The 15,835-nt window shown below is 41.0% G+C and overlaps 1 long non-coding RNA gene across 1 annotated transcript in view; it reads right to left on the bottom strand.

Annotated features, from left to right (window-relative positions):
- LOC134331108 (uncharacterized) overlaps nucleotides 1–15,462 on the bottom strand; it is a 53,857-nt gene extending 38,395 nt beyond the window's left edge. Inside the window, exon 1 of the long non-coding RNA XR_010015106.1 lies at nucleotides 15,333–15,462. This is a non-coding gene — a long non-coding RNA (uncharacterized LOC134331108). The remainder of the gene's footprint in view (nucleotides 1–15,332) is intronic.
- Between the last annotated feature and the right edge of the window lie 373 nt (nucleotides 15,463–15,835).

Below are 15,835 nucleotides of genomic sequence, written 5' to 3' on the forward strand. Positions count from 1 at the left end.
ACTGGGTGCTATGTCTGACTAGACGCATGTTGAGGATACGCTTTACTGTGTAAGCTGGGGCACCCTCAACCATTCGTGGTGGGGGGGGATTGGAGGTGGGGGGGGCATTCCAGGGGCTGCATAGCACCGGCTTTAGACGTGAAACATGAAAAGTGGGGTTAATCTTCATTGTCCGGGGTAATTGGAGGGTGTAGGCCACTGGGTTGACCCTACGAACTACCTTGAAGGGCCCCACATATTTAGGGCCTAGCTTCTTTGACTCCAGGGAGAGAGGAAGGTCTTTGGAGGACAACCAGACTCTCTGCCCCGGGCGAAAAGAAGGACCCACGCGTCTTCTGCGGTTGGCTACGGCTGTTCTGGAAGCAGTGGTGGCCCGAAGAATGTTTTGGGCCTTTCGCCAGACTCTTTTGCAACGCTGCACAAAGCGTTGTGCCGATGGGACACCAACATCTGCCTCCTGCTCCGGAAACATGGGTGGACTAAACCCAAACTGGCACTCGAATGGCGACATGCCAATGGAGGAGTGCCACAGAGTGTTGTGGGCGTATTCCGCCCAGAATAATTGGTTTGCCCACGCTGTAGGGTTGGTGGAGATTAGGCATCGGAGGGTACGTGTTAGGTCTTGATTGACCCTCTCCGTCTGTCCATTGGACTGAGGATGGAAGCCTGAAGAAAGGCTAACGGAGGCCCCTAAGAGCCGGCAAAAGGCCTTCCAGAATTGGCTAGTAAACTGGGGTCCCCGGTCCGACACCAGATCACTAGGTAAGCCATGTACCCGAACCACCTCTTTCAGAACAATCTCGGCGGTACCCCTGGCCGAAGGGAGTTTGGGCAGGGCGATAAACTTGCATGCTTTAGAAAACCTGTCCACTATGACCAAGACTACCGTGTTGCCCTGTGAAGGGGGCAACCCGGTTACAAAGTCAAGTGACAGGTGAGACCAGGGACGTGATGGGATAGGGAGGGGATGCAAGAGGCCAGCTGGACGTGTTCTAGGCTCCTTATTGCGGGAGCAAGTTTCACATGCCCCCACATATTCCCGCACGTCCCTTTCCATGGAGGACCACCAAAATCGCCTACGCAAAAACTCTTGTGTTCGGTGGGCACCTGGGTGGCCTGCAAAAGGGGAGGAGTGCCCCCACTGCAGTACTCGTCCCCGGACCGACGCTGGGACATAGAGTTTCCCTGGGGGGGCATTACCAGGATCCGGCTCCTGCCGCTGAGCCTCTCGTATTGCCTCTTCCAGCCCCCATCGGAGAGGGGCGAGGATACGGGATCCTGGAATGATAGGCTCACTTGAAGGGGAAGAGTGTGGAGGTTCCCACTGTCTGGAAAGGGCGTCTGGTTTAGTGTTCTTCGACCCCGGGCGATATGAAAGGATAAAATTAAAGCGGCCGAAGAACAGAGCCCATCTGGCCTGGCGGGGGTTAAGCCGTTTGGCCTGCTGGATATAGGCTAGGTTCTTATGATCGGTCCAGACCAAAAAAGGGTGTTTGGAACCCTCCAGCCAGTGCCTCCATTCCTCTAACGCGAGCTTAATAGCTAACAATTCCTTATTCCCAACATCATAATTCCTCTCGGCTGGGGTGAGGCGACGAGAGAAATAAGCGCAGGGGTGCAAAACTTTCTTGAGACCTGCGCGTTGGGATAGGATTGCCCCAACACCTACATCAGAGGCATCAACCTCCACAATGAAAGGGGCCTCTGGGTCAGGTAGAGTTAGTACAGGGGCAGTTACGAGGCGGTTCTTTATTTCATTGAAGGCCTCCTGTGCCTCAGGCGTCCACCGAAACTTACCTGCCTCCTTCCTGGTAAGAGCAGTAAGGGGAGCGGCCATGCCGCTAAAGTTTCGGATAAACCGCCTAAAAAAGTTTGCAAACCCCAGGAAGCGCTGGACCAGCTTGACCGAAGTGGGCGAGGGCCATTCACTAATGGACTCGGTCTTTGCAGGATCTATCTGTAATTGGTCTTGGGACACCACAAACCCAAGAAAAGTCACTGAGGAGTTATGGAACTCTGACTTCTCAAGCTTGACATAGAGTTGGTTGTCCAGAAGCCACTGTAGGACCCGTCTTACATGAGTCACATGTTCCTCTAGGGTTCTACTATAAATTAAAATATCGTCCAAATAGACGAACACATATTGCCCCAATGCCTCCCGAAGTACTTCATTAATGAGTCTCTGGAAGACAGCCGGGGCGTTAACAAGCCCGAATGGCATCACTCGATACTCATAGTGCCCCGATGGTGTAATAAAGGCTGTCTTCCATTCATCCCCCGAGCGAATCCGCACAAGATTATAGGCATTGCGCAGATCCAACTTGGTGAAGATGGAGGCCTTTTGCAATGATTCAAATGCTGAATTCATGAGCGGCAGGGGGTGGCGATCTCTAATAGTTAAGCTGTTGAGACCCCGGTAGTCGATGCAGGGGCGCAGGGAACCATCCTTCTTTTCAACAAAGAAAAACCCAGCCCCGGCTGGAGAAGAGGAAGGACGAATGTGTCCTGAGACTAGGGAAGTCTGGATGTACTCATCCATCGCTTTCTGCTCGGGGGCTGATAGCGAGAACAACCTGCCTCGAGGAGGGGTCATACCAGGGAGCAGGTTAATCGTGCAGTCGAAAGGACGATGGGGTGGAAGAGATAATGCCCTGTGTTTGCTAAACACCAACCTAAGGTCATGGTACTCCGGGGGAACAGTCGTTAAGTCAACCATCTCTGAGGGCCCTTCGGGTGTGAGTGGAACTGTTGGGTTCCCCCTAAGACATGTCCTTTGACAAATGGGGGCCCAAATAGAGATCTCACAAGTTCCCCAATCGATCCTGGGGTTGTGTTGCTGAAGCCACGGGAAACCCAGGATCAAGGGTAAATCTGGAGCCTGAGTGAGGAGAAAGGAAATTTCCTCAACATGGTTCCCCAGACTCATGATTATAGGTTGGGTCATGTGAGTGACTGCTCCAGACCCTAGCAGTCGGCCATCAATACTGGTTACAGGGCGTGGTGCAATGAGGGAGGTCTTGGGGATACCCAGGGTCTTAGCCAAAGATCTGTCCATGAAATTACCTGCTGAGCCGGAGTCAATAAACGCCTGCAGGCTTTTTTTTTGCTGGGCACCCCAATGAATGGTGACCTCATGAAACATCCCTGAGGAGTGGGGAGCTAATATTGGGTCCGTCACAGGTCCCCTTCCCTGGGGCGGACCTGACCTTTTAACGCTGGATCTTGGTTGGGGTTATGGACACCCGCTTTATTATTGCCAAGCTTGCGTGACCTCCTCCAGGGGTCAGAGCGCCGACAGGGGTATGGAAGGCTTGTGCCACCAACCTGCATGGCTTCCTCTTGCTCCTCTAAGGGGTGAGGAGTTTGTGAAAATGCCAGAGGAGAGGGCCTGGGAGGGCTGTCAACCCACCTTCGTTGCCACTGGGCTTTGGCCCGACGGCCACGCTCACGCTCCTGGAGTCGGTTGTCCAGCCGCACCGTCAATTCATATAATTCCTCGAGGGAGGTGGGTGGGTCCCTGGTTACTAGCTCGTCCTTGAGCTGTTCAGAGAGTCCCTCCTGGTAGGCTGCTATTAAAGCCTCCGAATTCCACCCACTCTGGGCAGCGAGCGTGCGGAACTCAACCGCATAGTCTGCCACAGAACGCTGACCCTGTCTAATGCGGAGGAGTCGACTGGCCGAGTCTCGGCCAACCATGGGGCAGTCAAAAGTTTGCCGTAACTCCTCAGTAAAGCGATCAACCGAGGAGCATAGATCGGGTCGGTTCTCCCAAATAGCCGTAGCCCATATCAGGGCCCGTCCAGACAGGAGGGCAATTATGTGGGCGACCTTTGATCGTTCGGTGGGATAACGCGATGGTTGAAGCTCAAACGCCAGTGAACATTGCAGAAGAAAACCTCTACATCTACCCATTTCTCCACTGAAACGCTCAGGAGCGGGTAATTGAGGTTCCGGGAGGGAGTGCCGAATTTCAGGCCCCTGGGACTCACGGGTAGGAGAAGTCGTTGAGGGCTCTGGGGCCTCAGCTCCAGCCCGTTGCCCTGCAGTGAGTATTTGCAACTGTGCAAGGACTTCATGCAGTACCTGCTCATGCTGCCCGATGAGGGCTCCTTGCCTCTCAATGGCACATTTAATTCTTTCCAGATCCGCTGGGTCCATTTGTGGCTGAGACATTCTGTCAGGCTGAGACATTCTGTCAGGGGTTGCACTGGTGTGCCAGATGGTGGGAAGCTCACCAGTAGGGGGCTGGACCCATTTGCAGGGAAGGAACGTGCTTATGCAATAACAAAAGTGAACTTATTAAGCGGATGAGAGGTAAACTCCACCAACCTCTCACCGTGGTAGGCCACGAAGACAGAATAAGAGAAATCAGAGAGCGCTAGGTGGAACCATAACCATGGTCAGTACCCCAGCTACTCAATCCACCAGGATACCAACACACAGTCGTGGTCCCAGTGCTTCTCTTCTATTCTAATCAGAAAACAAAAGTAAAAAGCGCGAGGGAGTCGATTAGGGAATCGACTCCGAATCGATTCGTGCGAAACGACTCCGAACCAAGAGTCGATTCAGCAGCGGAATCGCTTGCGCAGAAAAGGACTTCCTAAATGCGGAAGTGAACGCTAAACGCGTTCGTATTTTAGAGCGTTAACAAAACCGCTGGCTTAAGAATAGAGTTAGGAAGTAAGGAGGAACGCACACCGGCCAACTACCTTACCGACTGAGTATGTCTCAGCACTGATCGCGTGGCTAAGGATCTCTTAAATAGAGCGCGATCAGGTGCTGCCAATTAGCGCAGATTGGCGCTGCCGCAGCTCCTGGGATTTGCAGTTCCTTTTGGACTACAACGAGTCGACCTGCGCTTCCGACTACGTGTGGAAATGGCCGCAGGTAATCGACCCGTTACAATACTGATCTAAACTTGTAAATGAACACATAATAGGACAAATGACAGTTTAAGGTATATTATAGTTAACTCTTGGCTGGGTACATGTCTAAAAACATCTTAAAAGCTTGATAACAATGCCAAGAACAATAACATGTTTGTAAGAAAGATCCTCATCAGATCATGCAGACAGTGTAGCTTTTATGTATTCAAAAGGTAATGCATTTTAATAGTTAAAGGCATTATATTATAGGCATGGCTACTAACCATCATTATAGGACACTACTTAGCATAAAAAACGAGAAACTATAGAGAAACTACAGTCTTTTGCTCCATAAGTATGTTTCCTCATGCACTTTGTAGACAAGCAATAATTCAGATAAGTTAATGTGACAGACGAACTCAAAAACAACCTACAAATCTGAAACTTAATGGTGGGAGTTCCCAAGTTGTCTTCTTGGTATCAGTTAGTCAGGACTGAGATACTAACTCATTTCTTACTGCTGAAAAACAGACCTGATGATCTGTGTAACCTTTTGGTTTTGGCATAGTTAACATTTTATCATCACTGTTTTACACCATGTTTTAAGCATCTTGTATCTGGAATCATGCTGGTAATGTTTTAACCAATTCATATACAGTTCTACTGTAGTCAGACGTGTCCACGATTTTACCAAAATAGAGTTCATTGCTCATATTATTACTTTTCTGTTGGATCTAATTTTCTGTTAGTCTAAGCAATGATATCTTTTTTATTTCCTTAGACCTGAATGATTTCTATTTAAAAAAATGTTTTTGGTTATTTTCTCTATATTAAAGATGTATAAAAATGTGTAAAAATAATCTAAAACCCTTGGAAGACAGCTTTCCCTAATTTCCACATACAGTATATTGTTTAACATGATACCCACTCATTTATTATTTCTGTATAATAAATATAATTGTTTTTGTTTATTTAAATAAACATTTTTAGAGGGTGAATTTACATTTCAATAACTATCAGTTTTCAAAGTTTAATAATAATTAAAAAAAAAAAAGTCTATTATGTGTATAAATACATGTAATAATTAGGGATGTAACGATGCACCACAAGACAGTTAAAAATCGGTGCACATGTGCCACGATTCGAATCGATTATTCATTTAAGATGAATCGATATTTACTTTAAACAGCAGACGGCACTGGCGCTATTCACCTCGCCTGGTTGACAGCACTTCACAAAGTTGCCAGGTTCGGCAAATAAATTTTCCAGCCAAACTGATTTATGTGAGGATACTTTCTTTATTTGCATTATTCATTTATTTATTTAATGTGGGATTTGTTTTAAAATTTCATTTCAGTTTTTTTTACACAAAAAGGGAAATGTGCAGCATTGTTTTGCATAGTTTGTACCTACCTCAAAAATAAAAGGGCATTCATTATTTAGATAAATAAAAGATAAGCACAAATACAGTATTTTATTTTTTTTAAGAGAAATAATAAAAGGAAACGTCATAATTTGTCTTCAATTTCATTTTCAAAATCAGGAAAAAAATGATATTGTGAACCCAGTATTGTGAATTGTATCGCATCATGTGTAGACTGTATTGCTACATCCCTAGTAATAACACATTTTATGTATACAGATTATATGATAATTAAAAGTAAATTGCAATTAACTGTTAGCTGTCAACATGCCTAAAATACCTTAAAGCATGTTTTAAAGACTAACAACATATAATAGAGAAAATCACCTAGAGGAACATTACAGTACACATCAATAGCTTCAAAGCAAGAAAGGCACTGCAAGAATGCCACAATGTACTTAAAATTGTTTGTTTGGTGGTATTTAACTAATAAGAATATTAAAATAATAATTACATTAATACAAACCCAGTTTTCTAAAAAGTTTACACATTTTGCAAAATGCTAAAATTGTTACAATCTTAACCCTTTATTTAACTAAGATACAAAGAAAAGATTTGCAATGTTTTCACCAAGCAACTTTAAAATTGTAAATATAAACAAATGTACAGTCTGATGTCTGCAACACACCCAGTAAAAGTTAGGACACAGGAATGTTTAACACCGTTGCATCACCTTTCCTATTAATTACAGTGTTTAACATTTGGGAACTGAGGACACTCATTTTTGTAATTTGCAAGCAGAATTGTTGACATTTCTTGAATGATACAAGAATTCAGCTGTATCAAGAGTATGTGGTTATTGGAAAATTAATCTTTTAGATTAATCGACTAATTGATAAAATAGTCTATAGATTAATCGATAGAAAAATAGTGGTTAGTGGCATCTGCTGAAAATGTTAAATGTGTGGTTTATGTTCATACCTCCTATCAGTTTTACAATGTTTTTAATGCATCCTGAAAGTGGCGGTACATGTGTCAATTTTACTACACTTACAGGACAGCTTCTGTATTGTATTAATTGTTCATCCAACATAGACATTTATATTAAACCACAATAACACCAGTCAGCCAGCAACTGCCTGAGGTGGTTTACTCTGACATGATCAAAGACTGCAATAATTACCTACAACAAGTTCCTGATGAACACATTCATGAATATTACAGCGAGGCATTATTGTGTGTAGTCTTTTTGCCATATGCCTGACTAGCTCTACAAAAAACACCAACCTTGGGGTGAAGCTTAAGTGGCTCCTGCCCCCGCAGACAATCTCTTTAACCCCTTTCTTTTTTTTTCTTTTTTTTATTATCTATTTTTTCCCACTTTTTTTCCCCCCAATTTTTATCCCTATTCTAGTCATGTCCAATTACCCTGATTGTGTCCTCTATACTGATTCGACCCTCTTTAACCCCTTTCTTACACAAATATGCCCCTCACTCAATGCACCCACACAAAACACAACAGGACAAGGTGAAACGCTGGAAAGCATCTTACCATAAGCCCTGTAGTTACCACGGCAGAGCCTTGCACCTGGAACAGGGAGGGGTACCCTAGAGGTCGAGGTTCACAACTAACATGGGGCTCTGACTAAATAGATCTCGCTCTCTGAAAGATCTAGACAACCCCTGCAGCGACCATGCAGAACACAGACCTTTTTCGCTTTTCTTTCTCTCCTCCCTCCCCCCACCCCTGCTTTTTTCTGTGCTTTTTTTTCCTCCCTAATCCATAACCACTGAAACAGCCAGCGGCTCAATTATGCGCCCGTTCCGCTGCTTTCTCAAGCTGCCCAAGATGCAAAAACAATTAACCTTATATCAGCCTGGTTTTGTTATGTTTATTGCTGTATAAATGCATATATATACACAAAGACATCCATATTTTTAGCTATTTGAAGTAAAACCACCCTGCATTGACTTTAAAACTGCCATCTACTTTACAGATTTAAACTACACCATTGTGTCCTATGCCAGGATTCATTGTTCCTTTGACATATCCAATTAATTTATACTGTTTCCATAACTGATTTGCCATAAGTGCAGTTTTGTGACGTAAAAAAATCGATTCAGTTGAATCCAGATTTGCCAAATTGCCCATTGTTAAACACATTTCTACAATTGCACAGTTTACACTATTTAAACTGTTTGAATTGAGTTTTTTAAGTAGTATTCAAACAGACAGTTTGTAGGTCATGATTTTGCCATTACCCACACATAACTTCAACGAATTTGCATGTTTTCTTTGCCCTGCTGAATTAGGAGCACCTGCAAATCTCTACCGTTATACTTTATTTTTGTCAGACAGGATATACTATCATACACCGATCAGCCATAACATTGTTTCTACACTCACTGTCCATTTTATCAGCTCCACTTACCATATAGAAGCACTTTGTTGTCCTACAATTACTGACTGTAGTCCATCTGTTTCTCTACATACTTTTTTAGCCTGCTTTCACCCTGTTCTTCAATGGTCAGGACCCCCACAGTACCACCACAGAGTAGATATTATTTAGGTGGTGGATCATTCTCAGCACTGCAGTGACAATGACATGGTGGTGGTGTGTTAGTGTGTGTTGTGCTGGTATGAGTGAATCAGACACAGCAGTGCTTCTGGAGTCCACTTACTGTCCACTCTATTAGACACTCCTACCTAGTTGGTTCACCCTGTAGATGTAAAGTCAGAGACGATCGCTAATCTATTGATGCTGTTTGAGTTGGTCATCTTCTAGACCTTCATCAGTAGTCACAGAACGCTGCCTACAGGGCGCCATTGGCTGGATATTTTTGGTTGGTGGACTATTCTTAGTTTAGCAGTGACAGTGATGTGTTTAAAAACTCCAGCAGCACTGCTGTGTTTGATCCACTCATACCAGCACAACACACACTAACACTCCACCATGTCAGTGTCACTGCAGTGCTGAGAATGATCCACCACCCAAATAATACCTGCTCTGTAGTGGTTCTGTGGGGGTCCTTTGAAGAACAGCATGAAAGGGGGTAACAAAGCATGCAGAGAAACAGATGGACTACAGTCAGTAATTGTAGAACTACAAAGTGCTCCTATATGGTAAGTGGAGGTAATAAAATGGACAGTGAGGTGGTTTTAATGTTATGGCTGATCGGTCATCCTTTTTTTTTTCTAAATACAGTTTACATACTTTCTTTCTATATACTGAATCAGGGGCTTCAGCAGACCTTTACACCCATTTAGGGCACATATTTGTTTTAAGATTCCACCGTGCACTTAATTAATGCTGTTTTATCTACTGCCAGGAGTAGTCTTTGAACGGAAACAATAAACCTTTTTAAAAACAGGTGATTCTCACGCAGGACAGCCTTTCGCTTTGGGCAAATAATTCACTTCCAACCCTAGCCATGGGCGTTTGACTTTACTGGCCCTTCAACCCATAATAAACAGTCCTCCTGAGAGGGCGTCAGTGGGCCTCCTATTCACTGGCAGGTAGAATGTCTCAAAGAACACACAAAAGGAAAAAACAGCTTGTTGCGTCTATTGAACCTTTAATGACATTCCTTCAAAGGCTTATGGTAGAGGAGGGGAAAGGAGGTTAAAAAAAAAGACTCTGTCGTCCTCCCGTCATGTCTGCTCTCGGCTTGCTCGTGTGATCCAAAATGTTGTAGGTGACTCAAATTGGACACCTCTGAATCAACTAAGTAAACAATTGCTACCAGTATGAACCAACCACTAACACAAATAAGATTTTTAATAAAGACAAATGGAATGAAGAGGGGGCATGAGGAGCAGAATCAAATGCATTGTGTTTTGGATCAAGAAAGGACTTTGATCTCAGCTGTAACAACCAACAAATACTTCCATATTATATGTACAAGCCTTCAGTTTGAACAGTAGGTTCATCCTGTCCTTTACTTGTACATGTAGTAACAATTAGAAACATCATTTGATATGTTTTGTCATGTAGTAACCAATTAAAAATGAAACAAAAATTATAAAGAGTTAGTGTACAGTAGAGTTAGGAATGGCTTACCATACAAACATTTTGGGTTACAAGCATTTTTTTTTCAACTTAACGTACGAACAAATTTCGGATTACGAACCAAAATTCGCGAAACACGTGATGATTCTCTCTCTCTCTCTCTCATATATATATGTGTGTGTGTGTGTGTGTGTATATATATATATATATATATATATATATATATATATATATATATATACACATATACACACACATATATACATATATATACAGTGAGTGAACATTTGGACGGCGGACTGTGTTTTTCAGTACTAAAATTGCCCCAAACAAGGTGCAGAGAAAGTGTAGTGGTAAGAAAATGAATCTATTACTATTTGGTGTGCTGTATAATTGCTCCTGCCAGTAGCTGTCACTGTGTATCAGACAGAGGGGACAGTGAGTGAGAGAGAAGAAGGAAGTCGCTGAGTAAAGTATTCTTTCTTTCGTGCAATTACACCTACAAAATACAACACTATTGAAATAAAGAAGGAAATAATAGAGAAATATGAGAGTTATTGTTGTTTCTGGTAGATACATTTTGTAAAAAAATGAAGGAAATGTATTATGGTGTATGGTACAGCACACGTACTGTACTGAAATGTGATGGTTTTTTTATGTACAGTACAGTACTACTGTGTATTGTTGTTTATTATTGTTTATTACAGGAATGTCTATTCTATAATTTAAGATTCAAGGGAAAATATAGTTGTATTTATAACAAAAAAGACCATTTAAGAAATTAGAAAGGTTAGGTAAGGGGGTGGTTTGGGAGGGCTGGTACGGATTAATTCTATTTACATTATTCCTTATGGGAAAAATAGGTTTAACTAACGAACATTTTGACTTAAGAACAGCCCTTCAGAACCAATTAAATTTGTAAGTCAAGGGTCTACTGCAAGTGTAAAACTCAAGTGTAAGATGCTGAAGAACAATGTACCTAGAAGCCTTTAAAACTAATTTACCATGGACAAAAATGATTTTTATGGTAGGACTTGATGCAACAATTTAATTCCACATGCAACACAGTCTGCTCTGCTATTTTTAATGCGTATGCAAGTATTTGCAGGGCAGGGGAAAAAATATTCTCTCGCTCATTCACAAGTACAAGCAGACATTGTTGGCTTTCATTCGTTTGCACTGCATTTTATGAGTGTGCTGTGTGTCTGGATGTGCCTACCCCCCTACCCATCATCCACACGGGGAAAGAGCGAACGTTCATATTTCCTGTGTGTATGTCTGCGTGTGTATTTGAGACTCCAGACCGGTGAAACTTGGCCCCCAACAAACATCGCGTGCCGCTCCTTGATTGTATAAGTGGAAGAGATGCAGGAAGCGAAGGAGGGGGGAGGGGGGGGAAGTGATGGAGGAGAGAAAAAAGCAAGCAGGCAGCAATCCAGACTGACTGGAACTCTGTTGATCATTATGTCTAGCCTTCAGGTGTGTGTGTGTGTGCTGCTTTTTCAGAGGGGGAGGTTTGAGCAGCAAAAAAGGAAGACAAAGACCGACATGGTAGACTAGCACCTTTACACACAGGGAAGATAAACTGTACTATGAAATTTGAATTAGGGGAATTTTTACTGAGTGTATTTTATGTCTATTTTCCTGTGCGTGAAATATTTTTAATTCTACAGTTTCTTAATCCTCTGTGTCAGTACTTAGTTGGCTTTGTTAAATGTCTGAGTTTTATATATGCAAATTATTAAAACAATAGGATGTTTGTAGGTCGACCCATTTTTGTTCCCCTAAAGAACCCTTGGTGCTTCTTTAGTTGGTAATAAAATAAACAATTATTACTTCAAACCAAAGCAGACCATTCCGGTAAACACTAATGGTGAAAATCCATCCAACAAAATCCATTCTAGGAAACCAAACATCATTCTGTTAATAGCATCACAATTAAACCTGTGTGAATTAAATATCCAAGTCTTGGCTGCATGTATATGTATGTCTGCGTATTTCTTCCATAGTTATTTACAACTTACTCGTACAGTACACCCAGCAATTCAGACTGTACTACATCACTGCAAAATCTAACAAAACTGGCTACAAACCTACCAGAAGTCATTTAGTAAAAAAGATTAAAGCAAGATTTATGGTTTAGTCAAACAATAAATATAAATTCATCAATAAAAACACAACCAATTATTGTGCAATGCGTTGGCACCTTGTCTGGGTGTATTCCTGCCTCACGCCCAGAGTTTTTAACCGAGTCTCTGGACCTTGATAGACACCAAAGTATATTTTAACTGTATATTAGAATATGTTTATTGTTTTACCTCACCTATCATTCACTCAGTACTGTGTACTGGCCAACATTATTCTTAATAGAGTAAGAAATGTCTTTTGTATTTATTGTACTGTTGTTTATCTGAACTGTGTGTATTGTATTGTCTTGCACTTTTTGTTCTATGTTGCACCCTGCTCCTGGAGGAACGGTTCGTTTCAATATGTACTTGTACTGGATATAGCTGAAATGACAATAAATCCTCTCTTGAACTCTTGAAATATGAACAATTAAAGAATAAAAAAACAAGCAAATATCACTGCAATTTAAAAAACAGATAGGCTTATATAACACTTTTGTTCACAAATTAAAGACTGATGTGTGTTTCCCTGAAATGTGTAAGCTATTATTCATAGTATTCATAGTAATTCCTCTCTGATTGGATTATGTATGTCTGCTTATTTCTTCCATAGTTATTTACAACTTACTCAGTACAGTACAGTACACCCAGCAATTCAGACTGGACTACAGCACTGCAAAATCTAACAAAACAAGCTACAAACCTACCAGAAGTCATTTAGTAAAAAAGATTAAAGCAAGATTTATGGTTTAGCCAAACAATAAATATAAATTCACCAATAAAAACACAACCAATTATTGTGCAATGCGTTGGCACCTTGTCTGGGTGTATTCCTGCCTTGCGCCCATAGTTTTTAACCGATTTTCTGGACCTTGATAGCCACCAAAATACTAATAAAAATGCAGTGATAATAAAATACTGTATGTATATTTTAACTGTATATTAAAATATGTTTTTTTTAACTCACCTATCATTTACTCATTACTGTGTACTGGCCAACACTACTCTTGTCTAGTTTTGTCTCCCTTAGTTACTTTTTTTTTAAATAAGAAATGTCTTGTATTTATTGTACTGTTGTTTATCTGAACTGTGTATTGTACTGTTTGTTCTATGTATCACCCTGGTCCTGGAGGAATGTTTCGTTTCAATATGTACTTGTACTGTATATAGCTGAAATGACAATAAAGCCTCTGTTGAACTCTTGAAATGTGAACAATTAAAGAATAAAAAAAAGTCAAGCAAATTTCATTGCAATTTCAAAACCATAGGCTTATATAACACTTCTGTTAACAAATTAAAGACTGATGTGTGTTTCCCTGAAATGTGTAAGCTATTATTCATAGTATTCATAGAAATTCCTCTCTGATTGGATTATGTATGTCTGCGTATTTCTTCCATAGTTATTTACAACTTACTGACACAGTACACCCAGCAATTTAGACTGGACTACAGCACTGCAAAATCTAACAAAACAAGCTACAAACCTACTAGACGTCGTTTAGTAAAAAAGATTAAAGTAAGATTTATGGTTTAGCCAAACAATAAATATAAATTCACCAATAAAATCGCAACCAATTATTGTGCATTGAGTTGGCACCATGTCTGGGTGTATTCCTGCCTTGCACTAAGAGTTCTTAACCGAGTCTCTGGACCTTCATAGCCACCAAAATACTAATAAAATGCAGTGATAATAAAATATGTATATTTTAACTGTATATTAGAATATATTTATTGTTTTACCTCACCTATCATTCACTCAGTAATGTGTACTGGCCAACACTACTCTTGTCTCTAGTCTTGTCTCACTTAATTACTTTTTTATTTGTATTTATTGTACTGTTGTTTATCTGAACTGTGTGTATTGTATTGTCTTGCACTTTTTCGTTCTATGTATCACCCTGGTCCTGGAGGAACGTTTCGTTTCAATATGTACTTGTACTGCATATAGCTGAAATGACAATAAATCCTCTCTTGAACTCCTCATTGCAATTTCAAAACCATAGGCTTATATAACACTTCTGTTAACAAATTAAAGACTGCTGTATGTTTCCCTGAAATGTGTAAGCTATTATTCATAATATTCATAATAATTCCTCTCTGATTGGATTTTTGCATACTATTTTGAACTTAAACACCCCAATGGACCATTGTAGTATTACTTGAAGTGTATTGATTGAGTTTAAATTGTACTAAACTAAAATTATTGCTGAATGCTTCTCGGACAAGCTGTTTACATGATCATATTTCTGTCAGATTTTTAAACGTGTATACACTTTAAAAAAGTGAAATCTGGAGGTTTAGAAATCATCCTATGAAGATTTTAAACAGTTTTGTAGGCCAAACCTGGGACATCAACGGCGACTTAAAGAGATCTAGGCTTACTTTTCTATTTAAAACTACTTTCTAATAAAAAATACATGGATATGTACAATGAAGACAAAATAAAATAAATAAAATAACAATAAGAAATAAAAGAATAAGTAATATTGTAACATTTTGTGGTGGCGTTTGTGCTGCGGCGCGCCTAAATATTTAACCATTAAACCCAACCGGATAACAATGTATAACGTTTCCAAATAAAAGCCAAAGCCAACGACATTTTTAATGAAAATAAGTTGAACATTTTAGTTCTCTTATTGTGTATAAATGTCAGAAAATTGCAGTTATTAAGCCACACTGTTTAATGGTTAGTCTTTCGCATTGGCAGTTTGTGGCGCTAAACCCCTGAAAATACACTTTCTTACCATGTGATCATTTTCCTAAAGCAATATTTATGTAAAGTTAATAAGTAAGTAATTCTAAAAATGTAAAATAAAGCCCATAACAGCACAAACCACCTTAACAAAAAAAGAACGAGTAAATGAATCGTGTATTACTCAATAATCAGATTTAACACGTTGAACTGACACTTAAGATCACACAAAAGAAAATGTTTACACAATAAAAAAAACGTCAGATCGATACTAACCACTCATACCGGCCTGAAACCAGCCGTCTCGCAGCCCCGAAAGTCCGATTGCTCAGAATCAAAGCGATGAGCTGATGACCGTGTCTCATTTCAGAACAGTTAGTGAGCGCGCTGAGCCGGTAACCGAGTGTTTGACACTTCGGCGTTTCCTACACCCGCATATTGAACACTGAGGGAAGAAAGGAAACCGGTGAGTCACGTGATCTCCACGCCACGGCCGGCAATTGGCCGAACACTAGTCACTAGTGCACTAGTGCACCCCACGAGGCTTGTCTTTGGCTCAATCCCAAACTATTTGTTTAGAAAAACACTATTTAGTCCACTATATAGGTCTCCAAATCCGTTATTGCATACTTGGTGTAGGTTATTAATATAGGAAATGTGGATCAATTTGGGAGTTAACGATTGTTTATTCGGAATAGCCGGGCGAGTGAGGGGAAATCCGAGAGTCCTTGCAGTGGAAATGATGTGTGCAAGTATGTGTGAAAAATGTGCGCTGTTTT

The sequence above is a fragment of the Trichomycterus rosablanca genome, chromosome 17, assembly GCF_030014385.1.
Source record: "Trichomycterus rosablanca isolate fTriRos1 chromosome 17, fTriRos1.hap1, whole genome shotgun sequence".
NCBI lineage: Eukaryota > Metazoa > Chordata > Actinopteri > Siluriformes > Trichomycteridae > Trichomycterus > Trichomycterus rosablanca.